At 41.2% G+C, this 21,152-nt stretch overlaps 18 non-coding genes across 18 annotated transcripts; all 18 read left to right on the top strand.

The window, feature by feature from the left end:
- The first annotated feature begins 10,429 nt into the window (after positions 1-10,429).
- On the top strand, positions 10,430-10,501 carry trnaq-uug (transfer RNA glutamine (anticodon UUG)). Its single transcript has one exon. It is a non-coding gene; the product is annotated as a tRNA-Gln (tRNA).
- Positions 10,502-10,740: 239 nt separating this feature from the next.
- Positions 10,741-10,817, top strand: trnac-gca (transfer RNA cysteine (anticodon GCA)). The gene has a single exon. It is a non-coding gene; the product is annotated as a tRNA-Cys (tRNA).
- Positions 10,818-11,814: 997 nt separating this feature from the next.
- trnal-cag (transfer RNA leucine (anticodon CAG)) lies at positions 11,815-11,897 on the top strand. The gene has a single exon. It is a non-coding gene; the product is annotated as a tRNA-Leu (tRNA).
- Positions 11,898-12,261: 364 nt separating this feature from the next.
- Positions 12,262-12,333, top strand: trnaq-cug (transfer RNA glutamine (anticodon CUG)). The gene has a single exon. It is a non-coding gene; the product is annotated as a tRNA-Gln (tRNA).
- A 243-nt stretch (positions 12,334-12,576) lies between these two features.
- trnal-cag (transfer RNA leucine (anticodon CAG)) lies at positions 12,577-12,659 on the top strand. Its single transcript has one exon. It is a non-coding gene; the product is annotated as a tRNA-Leu (tRNA).
- A 1,105-nt stretch (positions 12,660-13,764) lies between these two features.
- Positions 13,765-13,836, top strand: trnaq-cug (transfer RNA glutamine (anticodon CUG)). The gene has a single exon. It is a non-coding gene; the product is annotated as a tRNA-Gln (tRNA).
- Positions 13,837-14,891: 1,055 nt separating this feature from the next.
- On the top strand, positions 14,892-14,974 carry trnal-cag (transfer RNA leucine (anticodon CAG)). The gene has a single exon. It is a non-coding gene; the product is annotated as a tRNA-Leu (tRNA).
- A 364-nt stretch (positions 14,975-15,338) lies between these two features.
- Positions 15,339-15,410, top strand: trnaq-cug (transfer RNA glutamine (anticodon CUG)). The gene has a single exon. It is a non-coding gene; the product is annotated as a tRNA-Gln (tRNA).
- A 243-nt stretch (positions 15,411-15,653) lies between these two features.
- On the top strand, positions 15,654-15,736 carry trnal-cag (transfer RNA leucine (anticodon CAG)). Its single transcript has one exon. It is a non-coding gene; the product is annotated as a tRNA-Leu (tRNA).
- A 1,104-nt stretch (positions 15,737-16,840) lies between these two features.
- Positions 16,841-16,912, top strand: trnaq-cug (transfer RNA glutamine (anticodon CUG)). The gene has a single exon. It is a non-coding gene; the product is annotated as a tRNA-Gln (tRNA).
- Positions 16,913-17,155: 243 nt separating this feature from the next.
- On the top strand, positions 17,156-17,238 carry trnal-cag (transfer RNA leucine (anticodon CAG)). Its single transcript has one exon. It is a non-coding gene; the product is annotated as a tRNA-Leu (tRNA).
- Positions 17,239-17,602: 364 nt separating this feature from the next.
- trnaq-cug (transfer RNA glutamine (anticodon CUG)) lies at positions 17,603-17,674 on the top strand. The gene has a single exon. It is a non-coding gene; the product is annotated as a tRNA-Gln (tRNA).
- A 243-nt stretch (positions 17,675-17,917) lies between these two features.
- Positions 17,918-18,000, top strand: trnal-cag (transfer RNA leucine (anticodon CAG)). The gene has a single exon. It is a non-coding gene; the product is annotated as a tRNA-Leu (tRNA).
- A 1,104-nt stretch (positions 18,001-19,104) lies between these two features.
- trnaq-cug (transfer RNA glutamine (anticodon CUG)) lies at positions 19,105-19,176 on the top strand. Its single transcript has one exon. It is a non-coding gene; the product is annotated as a tRNA-Gln (tRNA).
- Positions 19,177-19,419: 243 nt separating this feature from the next.
- Positions 19,420-19,502, top strand: trnal-cag (transfer RNA leucine (anticodon CAG)). Its single transcript has one exon. It is a non-coding gene; the product is annotated as a tRNA-Leu (tRNA).
- A 364-nt stretch (positions 19,503-19,866) lies between these two features.
- trnaq-cug (transfer RNA glutamine (anticodon CUG)) lies at positions 19,867-19,938 on the top strand. Its single transcript has one exon. It is a non-coding gene; the product is annotated as a tRNA-Gln (tRNA).
- Positions 19,939-20,181: 243 nt separating this feature from the next.
- On the top strand, positions 20,182-20,264 carry trnal-cag (transfer RNA leucine (anticodon CAG)). Its single transcript has one exon. It is a non-coding gene; the product is annotated as a tRNA-Leu (tRNA).
- Positions 20,265-20,628: 364 nt separating this feature from the next.
- On the top strand, positions 20,629-20,700 carry trnaq-cug (transfer RNA glutamine (anticodon CUG)). The gene has a single exon. It is a non-coding gene; the product is annotated as a tRNA-Gln (tRNA).
- The last annotated feature ends 452 nt before the right edge of the window (positions 20,701-21,152 follow it).

A 21,152-nucleotide genomic window follows, 5' to 3' on the forward strand; every position in this document is an offset into this window, starting at 1 on the left:
GTTGGGTGCCAAAGAACGTATCACACACATTCTCTACAATGTAGAAACAGACCTATATTTTACAAATTATTTAATTTGTCTGCGTGAACAAAAATCTGGTCAGAATGTTATGAGAGCGACAACTCAGACACATTGTTTTTAATAATTTTAGAGAAAAGAAAATGTCAGGCACCTTGACCTTTCGCCTAAATCCCCAAGAAGTCCTAGCAGTTAAAACTGAAAGAAAAATGAGAGAACACTGAACAAACTCCATCTGCTGAGAAAACGAGGCTACATCTACACTACTATGTTTTCGTTTGAAAATGCAAGGGACCATGCTACAGATACGCCTGGTAAAGTTTGGAAACGCTGCTGGCCGTTTTATTTTGATAACTGCAGGTCTGCATTTTAGTCTGGACGGGCCGAAATTAAGATGTCGGCTTTCTGTGTCGAACACAACATGGTGAATCCATTACAAGACCTGCTGACCCTGTTGTCTTTCCAAACAGCTGTTGTGCAGTTCAATTCTGCATTTTAAAATGAAACAACCATTATTCCCTATTTCTGCCTCTCTTTTTTGGAGTAGCTCTTTCTGCAACCAACAACTAAATACTTCCTGTCTACACTTGCAGGCACATGTCCAGTGTATATTAGTGGTCATGTGATATGCATTTTCAAGCATGTTAGTATGTATGGGATTAAAACTCTGAAACACTGAAGGAGTCAAAATACCTTCATGGATAGAGATCATAGAGATCATATCGAGATTAGCTGGTCAAGAATCTTAACGCTCAATAAAACATTTTTTTGATTTCAACCTCAGACACTGGTTAGGTATTTAATATATGTATTTACAGTGCAGAGATGTAAGCATTTAAGATCAATCAGATGTGAACAGATATTACACTTAGCCAGCAGCCTCTCATGTTTTGTTCAAACATCACACCCATTATTCATAACTTAAAGTGGATATATACTCTATGGGAGAGTCCTATAGTAGGAACCAATGGTGCAGGTTTTGATTTGTAGTTTAAGATGTCAGACGTCACCCATGCATGTGACCTCTGCAAAGCTGGACATGCATTATTAGGTCATATAATGCTACATACTCCCCATAGTGACTGTGTTTGCATTCATATTACTTTGTGATTCTGAATAAGAGCTGCCGCACGATCACTGCATTTACTTCCATGAATTCATACAGAGCCTCGATAACTGTGAGCAGGAGGTTTGCAGTGTTAGATTTGTCAATGAAAAGGAGACTACTAGTCTTTTTAAGTCTCTTAATGTAATATCCACTCTCAACAATCTCCACCAGCACCAGAAACAGAACAGAACAACAGAAAATCCTAAAAAGCCCAGCCCAGTTCCCCTGTGCCATCTCTGTTGATGCTGTCGCCCCAACATGTTGTAACCTGTAGGTCCATGATGTAGGTTATGCAAGCCCACTGCGTCATGTTGTTGAATAATGATATAGCCCCTCACTCCATACGCAAGAAATCTGAAAGCCATATAAAAAAATCTGGTCTTCATCCTCATATATTGTTTTTTTTTGGTTTAAAATTTTTATCTTCAGTATTTGACTTTCATATGCAGGTTTATTTTAGTTGATATATTTTAGAACCTAGCTCAAATATCGTGTTATTTTGCAATTGTTTGTGTTATAAATAAAGCAATAAAAATATTAAGAGTCTTAAATCAGGACAGGACATAGATGGTTGTTGTTTTGCCCTTTTCCTTCATTTGTTTAGCCCCCCCCTACATTTCAGATGTTTCAGACGGCTGAGATCAAGGCTGTCTCATCATTCTGTTGGTCGTACTGCAGAGAGGGAAGAATAATGGATTAGCCTTTGTCTTTTTTTGCCTCCATCCATCAAATATAGGATCTCCTTCACAATTAGATGTGATGATGCAGGTCGACACTGTACTCGTGGAATTTCCTGTCTGGCACTTTGAAGAAGTGGTCAAAAATTCACAAAGCCCCCTCATACCTCTCTACATGTGTAAAGACTGGACCAAGTGGAAAGACAGTTTTTACTGGTACTTACTGGTATATAAGATGACAATATTTTCAAAATATTTCTGTAGCTTCAGTGTCCCAAAGATTGATATCTGAGATACCCACTGAAATCAGACAAATGTCATCTATTACCAGTTTCTCTTTCTCTATACTGGTAGAGACCTCTTTCTAAACCTGCCGTTTGGAATGAGCTCTTCTCTTGTCCTTTGTTGATGCTCTGGGGCTTCTTCAGAATTATTCCTTGTCATTAGTGAGCCCTCCTCAAAAAGTTTTACAATATGCTGTCACTTTTTATTGTTTGTGTGCTGGACGTTGTGTGCAGAGCTTTTTTTTATAAACAGTCTATGTTGCAGAGTAAAGTTAGAAAACTCTAATATCTTGTCATACCTGGTTTATCTACATTGTAAATGTTATATTCAATGTTTTTCATAAAAAATAAATTGAGTTTTCTTTATAACTGTTCACTAGTGTGGTTTATATGTAAGCTTAACTGGTGTTATTTTTTCATATACTGCATGTCAGGTATTTCAGAGGTTCCTCTACACAGCATGTTCAGGTGTCAAACTTTTCAAAATAAAAGCTGTGTCATTCAGCTCAATAACTGAGTTGATTGATGACAACTTGCCAAAGATGAAGTGATTTAATTAATGTTGTTGTCATGACAGAGTTCTGCACCAGCGACACCTGTGTATGTGAATGCCTGTTTCGGTCCAATACGGCGACAAAGAAATAATCAAAATATCGAAATGATTTGGTAGGACAGATATTATTGGCTGCAGGCAGCTAGTTGACAACCACTGCTGTAGTTTGTCTGAGGACAGAGGGGATGACATGTTCTGCGGAGTGACAGTTGGCTCGCTGCCCCGCCTCCATTGACTGCTACGGCGCGCCTGTCGCCTGATTATTCAATTTTTATTAATACTAAACATATCAGGTGTCAAATCACACCAAATTTGACACTGTCTGTTTACAATGGACATGTGGAATTAGACGCTTGTGGAATTGGTAGAGAGATCATTAATATTTTCAGTAAATTCCACGGTTATAACTAAATATGAACATCGAGGTCAAGGTAAATTTTACTGACCCAGATAATAAAAAAAATCAGTTTGTGCTCTGCTTTATTGAAGAGGAGCTCTTTCCCCAACTGAGCAGAGAACATCTGGTCACACCCAGTGACTCTACTTGCCTTCTTGATCATGCACCAGAGCTGAACTTGTTGTCGGTCATGCACAGTGTTGCCACAGTTACTTTGAAAAAGTAACTTAGTTACTTTACAGATTACTTGATTTTAAAATTAACTTAGTTACTTTACAGATTACTTGATTTTAAAAGTAACTAAATTAGATTACAAGTTACTTTATTAGTTACATTCAGCAGCTGCCGTCAACACCCCCGCCGCCTCAACATAAAAATGACACGGTTTTGCCAACACTCACTTTATTAGAAGTGCATTTTTAACAGTAATGTACACAACAACAACGTATAATGTATTTCCTGACATTTTAAGTTGAACTTAAAAACTATTTCCTGAAAACCTTAGTCTGTATTTATCACTTTTTGTCAAAGGTCTGTGCTGACCCCTGTGAGCTAGTAAAAAATATGTACAACATGTTTTAAAACTTGTGCTCATTCATGCATATTTTCTTCCATTGAAAAAACTTTTAATCTGTCTTTTTACAATAGTTTTTCCAGACTTGTTTTCTTTGTAATTTTGTTGTCTTTGTCTTTCCTCTATTTATTTTTCTTGTGGTCGCCACACTCGGCTTTTCTTTGTGATTTTTCAGATTTTGTTTGTTTTTCTTTGCTCATGCTTTTTGTCTATCTGATGCATTGATTTCTATTTGTTCTTCTTTCGTTTTGGTTTGTTGTTTGTATTTTGCCACTGCTTGTTTATTTCTGTCTTATTAAATTTGTTTGTTTCTGTCCTGCTTTGTCTTTTTCCCGCTTTGTTGCATATCTTCATAGATGTGTTTGTTTGCTCACCATTTGTTCTCTCTCTCTCTCTCTTTCTCTCTCTCTCTCTCTCTCTCTCTTTCGCTCTTTCTGTCTGTCTGTCTGTCTGTCTTTCTTTAATAGATGAAGAACAAAGAAAGCTGCTCTTCCTAATCACAGTGTAAGAAGAAGCTGCAGGTGTTGGAACATGTACCTCTGCTGCCCCTTGTGGAGTCATAACATGTTTGAGTCTCGCAAGCACTACTGTGTGGAGAAAAAAAGAGGAGAAAGGAAAAGAAAAGGAGGGTTTGCACTTACTGGAAATGAAATCTCTATCTCTTTCAGTAGTGATCCATTATATCAGCTGAGTCTAGAACATTGTACCTACTACTGCTGCAGTTTAAGGTTGTTAACACTGCTCTATGGGATTGGTGATTTTTTCTTTTATATTGGGGCAGTAAAATTATTTCTTAAGACTCAGATCAAACACTTCAGTGCAGAGCCTCTTGTGGTTAAAATATTTAAGTGAAATTATACTTTTTTAAGATTGAGTTATTTGGCCTCAATCACAAAATGATTGATTAGAGATTAAATAGAACAATATTAGATAAAAAAATATATAATAATGAATAATAAACAGATATAATGGATTCTTGATTCAAAACGTCCTGCAGTCAGTCAAGAAAGTGAAACTGAAAAGAGGCTGGTACCTGCACCAGGACAATGACCCACAGCAGACCTCAGAACCCACCATTAATGTATAAGTTGAAACTGTTGCTGCATTAGCATTTGGAGATGGGCTTTGCCGAGGCAATTCACTTCCTTTCACTTCAACAATCAACTCAATCTGGAATTTGCCTTTTGCATACAGCTTTTTGAAGGTGAAAATATGAAAAAAGATATACACGGGCATATTTGGTGGATATGCGCAGAACTATGTTTGCCAAATAAGCTTAAATTATTTGATTTATGCAAAACAAAGACAAATATAAACAAAACATGTGTAATAATATTTAAATGTTTGCTGCCGAAGAATTTTTGGAAATATGATAATTGTGGGTCACATCTATCTCTCTATCATATCTATCACACTGTATATTCACAGTCTTCTTCTTTGTGCTACAGGCTTAATCTGCCTCCCACAAAGATGAAGTTTACTTTGATCTTCATAACTGTGCAAAATGGTCCGTTGTACAGCTGATCAACGTTGTTTGTCATCATTGATTTATTCTAATGAGACCTTTGAACAGAGTCCATACCAGTCTGCTTGGACATGTTCCCTCCCTAGTTTCCACAGAGGGCAGGTTTGTGTAATTAAGAAGAGAATTTGTCCTGAGAGATTGAGATGGAGGTGGTGGTTCTGGTGGTGGTGGTGTATGTGTGGTGAGTTAACAATCTCCTTACTGTTTACCCAGAGAGGGGCAGCCACCGTCTCCCTGTCAACCCTCTACTGATTGGAGTCATCCTAGCCACATATGGATTAATATTTAATGTTGGGTGGAGAGAGAGAGGAGGATGTGCAAAGGTAGGCAGCTGTTTATTTAGGATATTGTGAAAATATGAAGGGAAATTTGCAATTTTATTGGTTTTCCGCGACCGTAAGAGCTGTGAGAGAGCTCAACATGCATGTGTGTGTGTCTGTGGGTATGTGTGTGTGTGCCCGTGTGAATGAGGGAACAACTTGAGAGAGTGGGGTTTTTTTCTGGTGACCTTCAGTCCTCAGTGTAAACTCTCCTTGCTGACCATCCTGTATCAATTAACCATCACACTCAGACACAAACAGATAGACGCGCACACATGCACACACTCATCTTGCCCAGCACATTGTATGTTCCTAAAGATCTTATAAAGTTTTTCCTTATTTCAAGACAAACTATTTATATACTTTCACATACAAAATAATATTCATATATTTTCACTAATTTGTAATGTAAAATCTATTTAAGGGATTTTCAGGATTTATTATGCGAAGTTCAAACTAAGCAACATTGTAAAATTGCTGGGCAGTTCACACTACACTACTTGCTGTCATGTGATTGGGAGTCTTGCAGTTGTGTGTTCATGCTACACAACAGACTGGCAACAGAAGGTCACACAACATACAATACTTTACTGGGATAAACCTCAGTCTCATGTGGCAACGACTCAGCAGGGTTCCTCAATGGACTCAATGTGTTTGACAGACATAAGTAACTTTTTTAATAAAAATGCCAAAAAAATCTAAATCAATCATCACATTGTGTTTATGGGTTATTTAATGTGAAATGTTAAAAGTCAGTGTTGGTAAGTTGTTTCTGTAACATGTTTTATCTTATTTGTTGATATGCTCCTCAGGTCCCAAAAGCATTTGGGATGAAATGATTGGCTTGTGTACCTGTCTTTCACTAACTGACCTGCCAACCTGACACAACGTGCCCGTGCTCTCCCAGCACATGTACTGTGTTTCATGTGTTTTGAGGGTGTAACTTTGATGAGAGGGCCGATGGGAGGGGGTTAGATGCATTGCGTGAATCTTTTCAATGAGTATTTTGTTCTTGCTAGCTTTTCCAGCTCCAGCTTTAAGCAAAAGCAAATTTTATCCAGGTAAAATTATATCTACACCACAAAAGATCCCAAATCTTTATGAACAGGTGCATTTCTACTGTTACAGTACATACTGTGGATCTGTGTTGAAAGGTGCACTGCCGTTTGTGGACGTTTGTTCAGCAGGAGGCTAATGGAGGCAGCAATTAACACAAGACATGTGCCCATTGTTGTTGATATATATATATACATACAAAAAAATTAAGTAGAAAAGTAGACGATTCATAACAAGATAATCAACTTGGTATCAGCCAGGCATGGAAAGAATGTTCTGGTTGCATCACTTTCGCTAGGTGACCATTTCACACTGGGCTGAATTGACCTGTAACCCCCGAGCTTGTAGCCGCCCAGCTTGAGGAATCCCCCACTGAACCGAAGGCTAGTTCAGGTCACCGGCGTATTCTATCAACTCTCAAGGGTGAAAACAATCCCCACGTGCCTCAGAAGCTGACTTAGGAGAGAGGAAATGGAGAGCAGGAGAAATAGAGCCAGCCTGAGAAACAAGTAGCAAGGCTGGTGGTAATCAGGCACATGGAAAGCAGAGGGAGGCAATTTCACCAACTCTTAACTTCCTCCGCAAAATTATGGCTAAATGGAAAAATAATGGAAATGGCATCATTGGCCTCCTAGCACGGCGCTATTAGTATGCCGGTGACATGGAGCGGAGCGACCGACAGCAGTTATGTATTTTTGCAAGTATGCATATAATTTATTGTAGGGAACACAATTTACATGGGTAGTCAATGCCTGTTTTATGAGCTCACAAATAGATGTATGAATTGAAGCATATAATGGTGGGTAGCAGCAGGCACAAATACGTTCTAAATCTTCCAAATGTCTTCCACGAAAAATGTAACCAAGGAATATAAAACAAATTAATTCTTGCATGTTATATGTATTGGTTTTGATTTACAAAACTAATCGAAGGAAATCTTACAATGTGGGCTCGGTGTGTGGATGTGCTGATTGATCTTTGCTACATATTCTACATGCACATATGTAGGTGTCATATTTAGATCCAACACAGGATTACTTTATTCATTATTTGTGTATCAGGGGCGGAAGACGTGAATCAACTCATATCGAAAGTGCCAATAATTAAAAGAAAGAAGCAAGACAATAAACAAAAACAGACAAAAGAAAAATTGAACATTTGGAATAGAAGGTAAGAAATCAGAAAAATCCTAATGATTTCCACGATAAAAATGCATACAACCTAACCTTAACCCTAATAGCTAAAGAAAACACAAAGAAATACATTAGAAAAAATAGCATTACCGACAAAAAGAAGTGACAAAAAAACAAAATTTCAGAACGCATGCTGACTTGAACTGTGTTTATTTTGCAATTATAGTTAAGGCGGAGGAAACAAGATGAAGAAGACATTGTTTCTCCAATAACCAAATGATCAGTTATGCAGCAAAATCATCACAGGTAGGTCAATGACATTGCCAGTGGATCAAGTGAGTTCTTATGCCCGGGTCACACAGGCTGTGCAACACTTTTTTGTTGTTGTTTACAGAAAAGAGCTGGAACACTGGCTGTGATTCAGGTGCGGTACCTTCTAGAGATGACGCCTATTTTCTCTGTGTACTGCGCGCAGTTAACAGCAGAATAGACCAAAAGAAAGTTATCTTTCACCACAGTTTCAATGTTTATCTGATGAATACATCAGAGACATTAACAGTTTGCAAAACTTCCTTTACATTTTCCAAATTGAATCCATTAATTTGTTTTAATATGACTTTAAAATGTTAAATATTTACAAGCGAGTATCATGCACGGTTTCATACTGCATAGTGCTGGCATTTATTTGAGTGATAATATCTTACCTCCCCGCTCTATATGTACATAATCAGGAACATCAATTCTGTAAGCAAATACCAAATTGTGTTGGTTTTAATCTGTTACAGATTTGTTCATTGTCAGTGCATTTCTTTGTGTGTGTGTTTGTGTAAGAGAGAGAAAGAAAGAGAGAGTGTAGAGCCAGGAGGGGTTAAGCGAAATCAATGATCTGCGTGTGGCTGTGCGATGGGATGAGGTATGTGCTATCTACATTCATTTTGTCCCATAGTAATACTCAATCTCAAAACTTTCAACTTCAAAAGGGCTAATTTCTGGACAGTGTTTCTAACCAAAGTATCAGCATGCTTTCCAATACCATCATATCTACCCTATCAACAAAGGTTTCCTCTTAGAATTATGGCTAACCATCAGTGACAATGGAGCAGCTGAAGTCATGATGAATTAGAGAAAAGACTGTTTAATCATCTATTACATTAACAAAATTATGTCAGAGGTGACACAACGCTTGTGATTGATTTTTTTTGTGTTTTTTATTTTGAAATGGGTAGGCTACATGCAAACATTTATATTGGTGACATAAACATCAGATAAACATAAACACATCTGCTGTGAACTGTGTGTGAAATGCAGAAAACATGGGGGTAACCTTGAATCTCCAGAGGAGCAACGCAACTAACGAGGCTGAACCACAGCTCCAATCTGGTACATAGGCGCAGAAACAGATACTTTAAATGCGTTACAGTTGTATGTATTAAGAATCGGAGACATTCAGCAAACTGAAGTGTGCAGTGAGTGAAGAGCAGGGAGCCTCAATGGGTTTGAACACTGTTATCCGATCAACTAATAGAAATTGTCTACCTGGGAAAAGATAACAGTAAAATAATGCCACAATCAAAATATTACTACTAGTAGTAGTGTAGTATGCCAGAGCTAGTAGTAATAGTGTAGTATGACTGATGAGCCAGGGCAGCAGGGATCCGGAGTAGCAGCTGACAGGCTTCCACTGCAGGGCCATGCCTGGTATCGATTGCCTGAACCTGGTCGGTGTTTGCCTGAAGACAGGGAGAAAGAACAAGATAAGCCATGAAGACCCAAGGAGAAGCGATAGGGGAACAAGTGGAGGAGAGAGAGAGGATGTGGCCAAAAGGGTTGACCCAAATAGAGAATGGATGGAGTAGGATGCAAACAGGTGAGTTGTACAGTCTAAATAAATAAACAGAATTCAACTTCTCTTTGACTGTGACCTGTGAGGTTCAGATGTCAAAAAAGTGTTGTGGCATGCAGAAGCTACTGCAACAGAAACTGGACCGTGAGATACCTTATGTGCACTGTCTGAACCATCAGCTACATTTGGTCGTAGTACATGCGATTGAATCAGCTTTGGCAATAGTGTTAAAAAACATTCATGCTAATAAAGCTTCTTTGAATTGAATTGAATTGAATTGAGAACTTGTGTGTGCGCACGTTTTGTTTTGAGATCGGGGCGGGAGTGTTTGTGTAGGCGCTATTAGAAACATGGCTGCATTGACTGTGATCATATATTTATTGATGCAATGGTGATAGTTGTACTGTAACATTACTGACTTAATTATTCGTAGGCTTGTCACTTGTGGTTTCGGCGATGCTCTGATGCGCACGGTGCACAGTAGGCTACTCAGTGTGTGGTTTCGCCGATGCGTGTGTGTGTGTGTGAGAGAGAGAGAGAGAGAGAGAGAGAGAGAGAGAGAGAGAGAGAGAGAGAGAGAGAGAGAGAGAGAGAGAGAGAGAGAGAGAGAGAGAGAGAGAGAGAGAGAGAGAGAGAGAGAGAGAGAGAGAGAGAGAGAGAGAGAGAGAGAGAGAGAGAGAGAGAGAGAGAGAGAGAGAGAGAGAGAGAGAGACTACCTTACGTGCACTCATGTTTTGAGATTGGAGGTTAGTGTGTTTTGTGTGTTGGTTTGCGGAAAATTCGTTTTATGTCACTGTCAATTGAATTGGAATTTATGCCCCTCCGCTGTGAGCCTATGCCCCCCCATTAGATTGGTTTTGACGCCGACTCTGACTACCCACTGTCCATTTACACATGGAAGCTGTTGCCTTAGTCGTGCCTAATATCTGGTAGGCAAGCAGGGTTCCATGGTGTAATGGTTAGCACTCTGGACTTTGACTCCAGCGATCCGAGTTCAAATCTCGGTGGGACCTGTTAAAGATCACATTTATGGCACTGGTCCTTGCCACGTAGTCAAGGTCAACTCCTGAAATTACACTTACGAGCTCAACATGACCCTTGGAAATATCTTGCTACCTATAAATATCTTACAGTTTCTCAAGACATTCGGCACCATGTTTTCACCCGATGCATAGGACTTGCTCCAACTTATTAACACTCACTATTGCTGATGTCTTTCGCCGCTTTGGATAAGATGCAATCATCTTTCGCAGTCGGAATGGCCGAGCGGTCTAAGGCTACAGGTTGCAGTCTCCATTGGAGGCGTGGGTTCAAATCCCACTTCTGACAGCTTTCCATCAAGAACATCAGGTCCTGACTTGTAAGGAACAGAGATCAAATTTTCACCTACACGTAATGTTGTGGCCAGCCTCGAACAACGCTGTGTCTCCGGACCTTCTTGTCAATTGTTTTGAAGGGGTACCTTCCACCTTGCAAATATCACAATTCTGCTTTTAATTTGCCTGACCGAATTGAGCAAAGTGATAGTTATCTGACACTTTTTCTGTGATTGTTCTTGGTCTCACTGGGACCTGATTTTAAGAGGTAGCAAAGCGTTGAGAGGAAAAGCTATTCAATTCGGTACACTACCCACTGTCCATTTACACATGGAAGCTGTTGCGTTAGTCGTGCCTAATTCGTCGCTGAAAACCAGGGTTCCATGGTGTAATGGTTAGCACTGTGGACTTTGACTCCAGCGATCTGAGTTCAAATGTCGGTGGGACCTGTTAAAGATGTATCACATTTATGGCACTCTGTCCTTGCCACGTAATCAAGGTCAACTCCTGAAATTACACTTACGAGCTCAACATGAACCTTGGAAATATCTTGCTACCTATGAATATCTTACTGATTCTCAATAAGTTCGGAAGAATAATTCACCCAATGCATAGGACTTGCTCCAACTTAATAACACTCACTATTGCTGATGTCTTTCGCCGCTTTGGATTAGATGTAATCATCTTTCGCAGTCAGAACGGTCTAAGGCGCTGCGTTCAGGTCGCAGTCTCCATTGGAGGCGTGGGTTCAAATCCCACTTCTGACAGCTTTCCATCAAGAACATCAGGTCCTGACTTGTAGGGCAACAGAGATCAAATTTTCATCTACACGTAATGTTGTGGCCAGCCTCGAACAACACTGTGTCTCCGGACCTTCTTGTCAATTAGAGCTATCTTTCCTCAGGTACTTTGTCCTTCTTTCTTCAGTGGATTTTGTTTTGAAGGGGTACCTTCCACCTTGCAAATATCACAATTCTGCTTTTAATTTGCCTGACCACTGTGTCTTCGCAGTCAGAATGGCCGAGCGGTCTAAGGCGCTGCGTTCAGGTCGCAGTCTCCATTGGAGGCGTGGGTTCAAATCCCACTTCTGACAGCTTTCCATCAAGAACATCAGGTCCTGACTTGTAAAGAACAGAGATCAAATTTTCACCTACACGTAATGTTGTGGCCAGCCTCGAACAACACTGTGTCTCCGGACCTTCTTGTCAATTGTTTTGAAGGGGTACCTTCCACCTTGCAAATATCACAATTCTGCTTTTAATTTGCCTGACAGAATTGAGCAAAGTGATAGTTATCTGACACTTTTTCTGTGATTGTTCTTGGTCTCACTGGGACCTGATTTTAAGAGGTAGCAAAGCGTTGAGAGGAAAAGCTATTCAATTCGGTACACTACCCACTGTCCATTTACACATGGAAGCTGTTGAGTTAGTCGTGCCTAATTCATTGCTGAAAACCAGGGTTCCATGGTGTAATGGTTAGCACCCTGGACTCTGAATCCAGCGATCCGAGTTCAAATCTCAGTGGGACCTGTTAAAGATGTATCACATTTATGGCACTCTGTCCTTGCCACGTAATCAAGGTCAACTCCTGAAATTACACTTACGAGCTCAACATGAACCTTGGAAATATCTTGCTACCTATGAATATCTTACAGATTCTCAATAAGTTCGGAAGAATAATTCACCCAATGCATAGGACTTGCTCCAACTTAATAACACTCACTATTGCTGATGTCTTTCGCCGCTTTGGATTAGATGTAAACATCTTTCGCAGTCAGAATGGCCGAGCGGTCTAAGGTGCTGCGTTCAGGTCGCAGTCTCCATTGGAGGCGTGGGTTCAAATCCCACTTCTGACAGCTTTCCATCAAGAACATCAGGTCCTGACTTGTGGGGGCAACAGAGATCAAATTTTCATCTACACGTAATGTTGTGGCCAGCCTCGAACAACACTGTGTCTCCGGACCTTCTTGTCAATTAGAGCTATCTTTCCTCAGGTACTTTGTCCTTCTTTCTTCAGTGGATTTTGTTTTGAAGGGGTACCTTCCACCTTGCAAATATCACAATTCTGCTTTTAATTTGCCTGACCGAATCCATTTACACATGGAAGATGTTGCGTTAGTCGTGCCTAATTCGTCGCTGAAAACCAGGTTTCCATGGTGTAATGGTTAGCACTGTGGACTTTGACTCCAGCGATCCGAGTTCAAATCTCGGTGGGACCTGTTAAAGATGTATCACATTTATGGCACTCTGTCCTTGCCACGTAATCAAGGTCAACACCTGAAATTACACTTACGAGCTCAACATGAACCTTGGAAATATCTTGCTACCTATGAATATCTTACAGATTCTCAAGACATTCGGCACCATGTTTTCACCCGATGCATAGGACTTGCTCCAACTTATTAACACTCACTATTGCTGATGTCTTTCGCCGCTTTGGATTAGATGTAATCATCTTTCGCAGTCAGAATGGCCGAGCGGTCTAAGGCGCTGCGTTCAGGTCGCAGTCTCCATTGGAGGCATGGGTTCAAATCTCACTTCTGACAGCTTTCCATCAAGAACATCACGTCCTGACTTGTAGGGCAACAGAGATCAGCTTGTCACCTACACGTAATGTTGTGGCCAGCCTCTAACAACACTCTGTCTCTGGACCTTTTTGTCAATTACAGCTATCTTTCTTCAGGTACTTTGTCCTTCTTTCTTCAGTGGATTTTGTTTTGAAGGGGTACCTTCCACCTTGCAAATATCACAATTCTGCTTTTAATTTGCCTGACAGAATTGAGCAAAGTGATAGTTATCTGACACTTTTTCTGTGATTGTTCTTGGTCTCACTGGGACCTGATTTTAAGAGGTAGCAAAGCGTTGAGAGGAAAAGCTATTCAATTCGGTACACTACCCACTGTCCATTTACACATGGAAGCTGTTGCGTTAGTCGTGCCTAATATCTGGCAGACAAACCAGGGTTCCATGGTGTAATGGTTAGCACTCTGGACTCTGAATCCAACGATCCGAGTTCAAATCTCGGTTGGACCTGTTAAAGATGTATCACATTTATGGCACTCTGTCCTTGCCACGTAATCAAGGTCAACTCCTGAAATTACACTTACGAGCTCACCATGAACCTTGGAAATATCTTGCTACCTATGAATATCTTACAGATTCTCAATAAGTTCGGAAGAATAATTCACCCAATGCATAGGACTTGCTCCATCTTATGAACACTCACTATTGCTGATGTCTTTCGCCGCTTTGGATTAGATGTAATTATCTTTCGCAGTCAGAATGGCCGAGCGGTCTGAGGCGCTGCGTTCAGGTCGCAGTCTCCATTGGTGGCGTGGGTTCAAATCTCACTTCTGACAGCTTTCCATCAAGAACATCAGGTCCTGACTTGTAGGGCAACAGAGATCAACTTGTCACCTACACGTAATGTTGTGGCCAGCCTCTAACAACACTCTGTCTCTGGACCTTTTTGTCAATTACAGCTATCTTTCTTCAGGTACTTTGTCCTTCTTTCTTCAGTGGATTTTGTTTTGAAGGGGTACCTTCCACCTTGCAAATACCACAATTCTGCTTTTAATTTGCCTGACAGAATTGAGCAAAGTGATAGTTATCTGACACTTTTTCTGTGATTGTTCTTGGTCTCACTGGGACCTGATTTTAAGAGGTAGCAAAGCGTTGAGAGGAAAAGCTATTCAATTCGGTACACTACCCACTGTCCATTTACACATGGAAGCTGTTGCGTTAATCGTGCCTAATATCTGGCAGGCAAACAGGGTGCCATGGTGTAATGGTTAGCACTCTGGACTCTGAAGCCAACGATCCGAGTTCAAATCTCGGTGGGACCTGTTAAAGATGTATCACATTTATGGCACTTTGTCCTTGCCACGTAATCAATGTCAACTCATGAAATTACACTTACGAGCTCAGCATGACCCTTGGAAAAATCTTGCTACCTATGAATATCTTACAGATTCTCAATAAGTTCGGAAGAATAATTCACCCAATGCATAGGACTTGCTCCAACTTAATAACACTCACTATTGCTGATGTCTTTCGCAACTTTGGATTAGATGTAATCATCTTTCGCAGTCAGAATGGCCGAGCGGTCTAAGGCGCTGCGTTCAGGTCGCAGTCTCCATTGGAGGCGTGGGTTCAAATCCCACTTCTGACAGCTTTCCATCAAGAACATCAGGTCCTGACTTGTAAAGAACAGAGATCAAATTTTCACCTACACGTAATGTTGTGGCCAGCCTCGAACAACACTGTGTCTCCGGACCTTCTTGTCAATTGTTTTGAAGGGGTACCTTCCACCTTGCAAATATCACAATTCTGCTTTTAATTTGCCTGACAGAATTGAGCAAAGTGATAGTTATCTGACACTTTTTCTGTGATTGTTCTTGGTCTCACTGGGACCTGATTTTAAGAGGTAGCAAAGCGTTGAGAGGAAAAGCTATTCAATTCGGTACACTACCCACTGTCCATTTACACATGGAAGCTGTTGAGTTAGTCGTGCCTAATTCATTGCTGAAAACCAGGGTTCCATGGTGTAATGGTTAGCACCCTGGACTCTGAATCCAGCGATCCGAGTTCAAATCTCAGTGGGACCTGTTAAAGATGTATCACATTTATGGCACTCTGTCCTTGCCACGTAATCAAGGTCAACTCCTGAAATTACACTTACGAGCTCAACATGAACCTTGGAAATATCTTGCTACCTATGAATATCTTACAGATTCTCAATAAGTTCGGAAGAATAATTCACCCAATGCATAGGACTTGCTCCAACTTAATAACACTCACTATTGCTGATGTCTTTCGCCGCTTTGGATTAGATGTAAACATCTTTCGCAGTCAGAATGGCCGAGCGGTCTAAGGTGCTGCGTTCAGGTTGCAGTCTCCATTGGAGGCGTGGGTTCAAATCCCACTTCTGACAGCTTTCCATCAAGAACATCAGGTCCTGACTTGTGGGGGCAACAGAGATCAAATTTTCATCTACACGTAATGTTGTGGCCAGCCTCGAACAACACTGTGTCTCCGGACCTTCTTGTCAATTAGAGCTATCTTTCCTCAGGTACTTTGTCCTTCTTTCTTCAGTGGATTTTGTTTTGAAGGGGTACCTTCCACCTTGCAAATATCACAATTCTGCTTTTAATTTGCCTGACCGAATCCATTTACACATGGAAGATGTTGCGTTAGTCGTGCCTAATTCGTCGCTGAAAACCAGGTTTCCATGGTGTAATGGTTAGCACTGTGGACTTTGACTCCAGCGATCCGAGTTCAAATCTCGGTGGGACCTGTTAAAGATGTATCACATTTATGGCACTCTGTCCTTGCCACGTAATCAAGGTCAACACCTGAAATTACACTTACGAGCTCAACATGAACCTTGGAAATATCTTGCTACCTATGAATATCTTACAGATTCTCAAGACATTCGGCACCATGTTTTCACCCGATGCATAGGACTTGCTCCAACTTATTAACACTCACTATTGCTGATGTCTTTCGCCTCTTTGGATTAGATGTAATCATCTTTCGCAGTCAGAATGGCCGAGCGGTCTAAGGCGCTGCGTTCAGGTCGCAGTCTCCATTGGAGGCATGGGTTCAAATCTCACTTCTGACAGCTTTCCATCAAGAACATCACGTCCTGACTTGTAGGGCAACAGAGATCAACTTGTCACCTACACGTAATGTTGTGGCCAGCCTCTAACAACACTGTGTCTCTGGACCTTTTTGTCAATTACAGCTATCTTTCTTCAGGTACTTTGTCCTTCTTTCTTCAGTGGATTTTGTTTTGAAGGGGTACCTTCCACCTTGCAAATATCACAATTCTGCTTTTAATTTGCCTGACAGAATTGAGCAAAGTGATAGTTATCTGACACTTTTTCTGTGATTGTTCTTGGTCTCACTGGGACCTGATTTTAAGAGGTAGCAAAGCGTTGAGAGGAAAAGCTATTCAATTCGGTACACTACCCACTGTCCATTTACACATGGAAGCTGTTGAGTTAGTCGTGCCTAATTCATTGCTGAAAACCAGGGTTCCATGGTGTAATGGTTAGCACCCTGGACTCTGAATCCAGCGATCCGAGTTCAAATCTCAGTGGGACCTGTTAAAGATGTATCACATTTATGGCACTCTGTCCTTGCCACGTAATCAAGGTCAACTCCTGAAATCACACTTACGAGCTCAACATGAACCTTGGAAATATCTTGCTACCTATGAATATCTTACAGATTCTCAATAAGTTCGGAAGAATAATTCACCCAATGCATAGGACTTGCTCCAACTTAATAACACTCACTATTGCTGATGTCTTTCGCCGCTTTGGATTAGATGTAATCATATTTCGCAGTCAGAATGGCCGAGCGGTCTAAGGCGCTGCGTTCAGGTCGCAGTCTCCATTGGAGGCGTGGGTTCAAATCCCACTTCTGACAGCTTTCCATCAAGAACATCAGGTCCTGACTTGTAAAGAACAGAGATCAAATTTTCACCTACACGTAATGTTGTGGCCAGCCTCGAACAACACTGTGTCTCCGGACCTTCTTGTCAATTGTTTTGAAGGGGTACCTTCCACCTTGCAAATATCACAATTCTGCTTTTAATTTGCCTGACAGAATTGAGCAAAGTGATAGTTATCTGACACTTTTTCTGTGATTGTTCTTGGTCTCACTGGGACCTGATTTTAAGAGGTAGCAAAGCGTTGAGAGGAAAAGCTATTCAATTCGGTACACTACCCACTGTCCATTTACACATGGAAGCTGTTGAGTTAGTCGTGCCTAATTCATTGCTGAAAACCAGGGTTCCATGGTGTAATGGTTAGCACCCTGGACTCTGAATCCAGCGATCCGAGTTCAAATCTCAGTGGGACCTGTTAAAGATGTATCACATTTATGGCACTCTGTCCTTGCCACGTAATCAAGGTCAACTCCTGAAATTACACTTACGAGCTCAACATGAACCTTGGAAATATCTTGCTACCTATGAATATCTTACAGATTCTCAATAAGTTCGGAAGAATAATTCACCCAATGCATAGGACTTGCTCCAACTTAATAACACTCACTATTGCTGATGTCTTTCGCCGCTTTGGATTAGATGTAAACATCTTTCGCAGTCAGAATGGCCGAGCGGTCTAAGGTGCTGCGTTCAGGTCGCAGTCTCCATTGGAGGCGTGGGTTCAAATCCCACTTCTGACAGCTTTCCATCAAGAACATCAGGTCCTGACTTGTGGGGGCAACAGAGATCAAATTTTCATCTACACGTAATGTTGTGGCCAGCCTCGAACAACACTGTGTCTCCGGACCTTCTTGTCAATTAGAGCTATCTTTCCTCAGGTACTTTGTCCTTCTTTCTTCAGTGGATTTTGTTTTGAAGGGGTACCTTCCACCTTGCAAATATCACAATTCTGCTTTTAATTTGCCTGACCGAATCCATTTACACATGGAAGATGTTGCGTTAGTCGTGCCTAATTCGTCGCTGAAAACCAGGTTTCCATGGTGTAATGGTTAGCACTGTGGACTTTGACTCCAGCGATCCGAGTTCAAATCTCGGTGGGACCTGTTAAAGATGTATCACATTTATGGCACTCTGTCCTTGCCACGTAATCAAGGTCAACACCTGAAATTACACTTACGAGCTCAACATGAACCTTGGAAATATCTTGCTACCTATGAATATCTTACAGATTCTCAAGACATTCGGCACCATGTTTTCACCCGATGCATAGGACTTGCTCCAACTTATTAACACTCACTATTGCTGATGTCTTTCGCCTCTTTGGATTAGATGTAATCATCTTTCGCAGTCAGAATGGCCGAGCGGTCTAAGGCGCTGCGTTCAGGTCGCAGTCTCCATTGGAGGCATGGGTTCAAATCTCACTTCTGACAGCTTTCCATCAAGAACATCACGTCCTGACTTGTAGGGCAACAGAGATCAACTTGTCACCTACACGTAATGTTGTGGCCAGCCTCTAACAACACTGTGTCTCTGGACCTTTTTGTCAATTACAGCTATCTTTCTTCAGGTACTTTGTCCTTCTTTCTTCAGTGGATTTTGTTTTGAAGGGGTACCTTCCACCTTGCAAATATCACAATTCTGCTTTTAATTTGCCTGACAGAATTGAGCAAAGTGATAGTTATCTGACACTTTTTCTGTGATTGTTCTTGGTCTCACTGGGACCTGATTTTAAGAGGTAGCAAAGCGTTGAGAGGAAAAGCTATTCAATTCGGTACACTACCCACTGTCCATTTACACATGGAAGCTGTTGAGTTAGTCGTGCCTAATTCATTGCTGAAAACCAGGGTTCCATGGTGTAATGGTTAGCACCCTGGACTCTGAATCCAGCGATCCGAGTTCAAATCTCAGTGGGACCTGTTAAAGATGTATCACATTTATGGCACTCTGTCCTTGCCACGTAATCAAGGTCAACTCCTGAAATCACACTTACGAGCTCAACATGAACCTTGGAAATATCTTGCTACCTATGAATATCTTACAGATTCTCAATAAGTTCGGAAGAATAATTCACCCAATGCATAGGACTTGCTCCAACTTAATAACACTCACTATTGCTGATGTCTTTCGCCGCTTTGGATTAGATGTAATCATATTTCGCAGTCAGAATGGCCGAGCGGTCTAAGGCGCTGCGTTCAGGTCGCAGTCTCCATTGGAGGCGTGGGTTCAAATCCCACTTCTGACAGCTTTCCATCAAGAACATCAGGTCCTGACTTGTAAAGAACAGAGATCAAATTTTCACCTACACGTAATGTTGTGGCCAGCCTCGAACAACACTGTGTCTCCGGACCTTCTTGTCAATTGTTTTGAAGGGGTACCTTCCACCTTGCAAATATCACAATTCTGCTTTTAATTTGCCTGACAGAATTGAGCAAAGTGATAGTTATCTGACACTTTTTCTGTGATTGTTCTTGGTCTCACTGGGACCTGATTTTAAGAGGTAGCAAAGCGTTGAGAGGAAAAGCTATTCAATTCGGTACACTACCCACTGTCCATTTACACATGGAAGCTGTTGAGTTAGTCGTGCCTAATTCATTGCTGAAAACCAGGGTTCCATGGTGTAATGGTTAGCACCCTGGACTCTGAATCCAGCGATCCGAGTTCAAATCTCAGTGGGACCTGTTAAAGATGTATCACATTTATGGCACTCTGTCCTTGCCACGTAATCAAGGTCAACTCCTGAAATCACACTTACGAGCTCAACATGAACCTTGGAAATATCTTGCTACCTATGAATATCTTACAGATTCTCAATAAGTTCGGAAGAATAATTCACCCAATGCATAGGACTTGCTCCAACTTAATAACACTCACTATTGCTGATGTCTTTCGCCGCTTTGGATTAGATGTAATCATATTTCGCAGTCAGAATGGCCGAGCGGTCTAAGGCGCTGCGTTCAGGTCGCAGTCTCCATTGGAGGCGTGGGTTCAAATCCCACTTCTGACAGCTTTCCATCAAGAACATCAGGTCCTGACTTGTAAAGAACAGAGATCAAATTTTCACCTACACGTAATGTTGTGGCCAGCCTCGAACAACACTGTGTCTCCGGACCTTCTTGTCAATTGTTTTGAAGGGGTACCTTCCACCTTGCAAATATCACAATTCTGCTTTTAATTTGCCTGACAGAATTGAGCAAAGTGATAGTTATCTGACACTTTTTCTGTGATTGTTCTTGGTCTCACTGGGACCTGATTTTAAGAGGTAGCAAAGCGTTGAGAGGAAAAGCTATTCAATTCGGTACACTACCCACTGTCCATTTACACATGGAAGCTGTTGAGTTAGTCGTGCCTAATTCATTGCTGAAAACCAGGGTTCCATGGTGTAATGGTTAGCACCCTGGACTCTGAATCCAGCGATCCGAGTTCAAATCTCAGTGGGACCTGTTAAAGATGTATCACATTTATGGCACTCTGTCCTTGCCACGTAATCAAGGTCAACTCCTGAAATTACACTTACGAGCTCAACATGAACCTTGGAAATATCTTGCTACCTATGAATATCTTACAGATTCTCAATAAGTTCGGAAGAATAATTCACCCAATGCATAGGACTTGCTCCAACTTAATAACACTCACTATTGCTGATGTCTTTCGCCGCTTTGGATTAGATGTAATTATCTTTCGCAGTCAGAATGGCCGAGCGGTCTAAGGCGCTGCGTTCAGGTCGCAGTCTCCATTGGTGGCGTGGGTTCAAATCTCACTTCTGACAGCTTTCCATCAAGAACATCAGGTCCTGACTTGTAGGGCAACAGAGATCAACTTGTCACCTACACGTAATGTTGTGGCCAGCCTCTAACAACACTCTGTCTCTGGACCTTTTTGTCAATTACAGCTA

This window comes from Limanda limanda, chromosome 6 (assembly GCF_963576545.1).
Source record: "Limanda limanda chromosome 6, fLimLim1.1, whole genome shotgun sequence".
NCBI lineage: Eukaryota > Metazoa > Chordata > Actinopteri > Pleuronectiformes > Pleuronectidae > Limanda > Limanda limanda.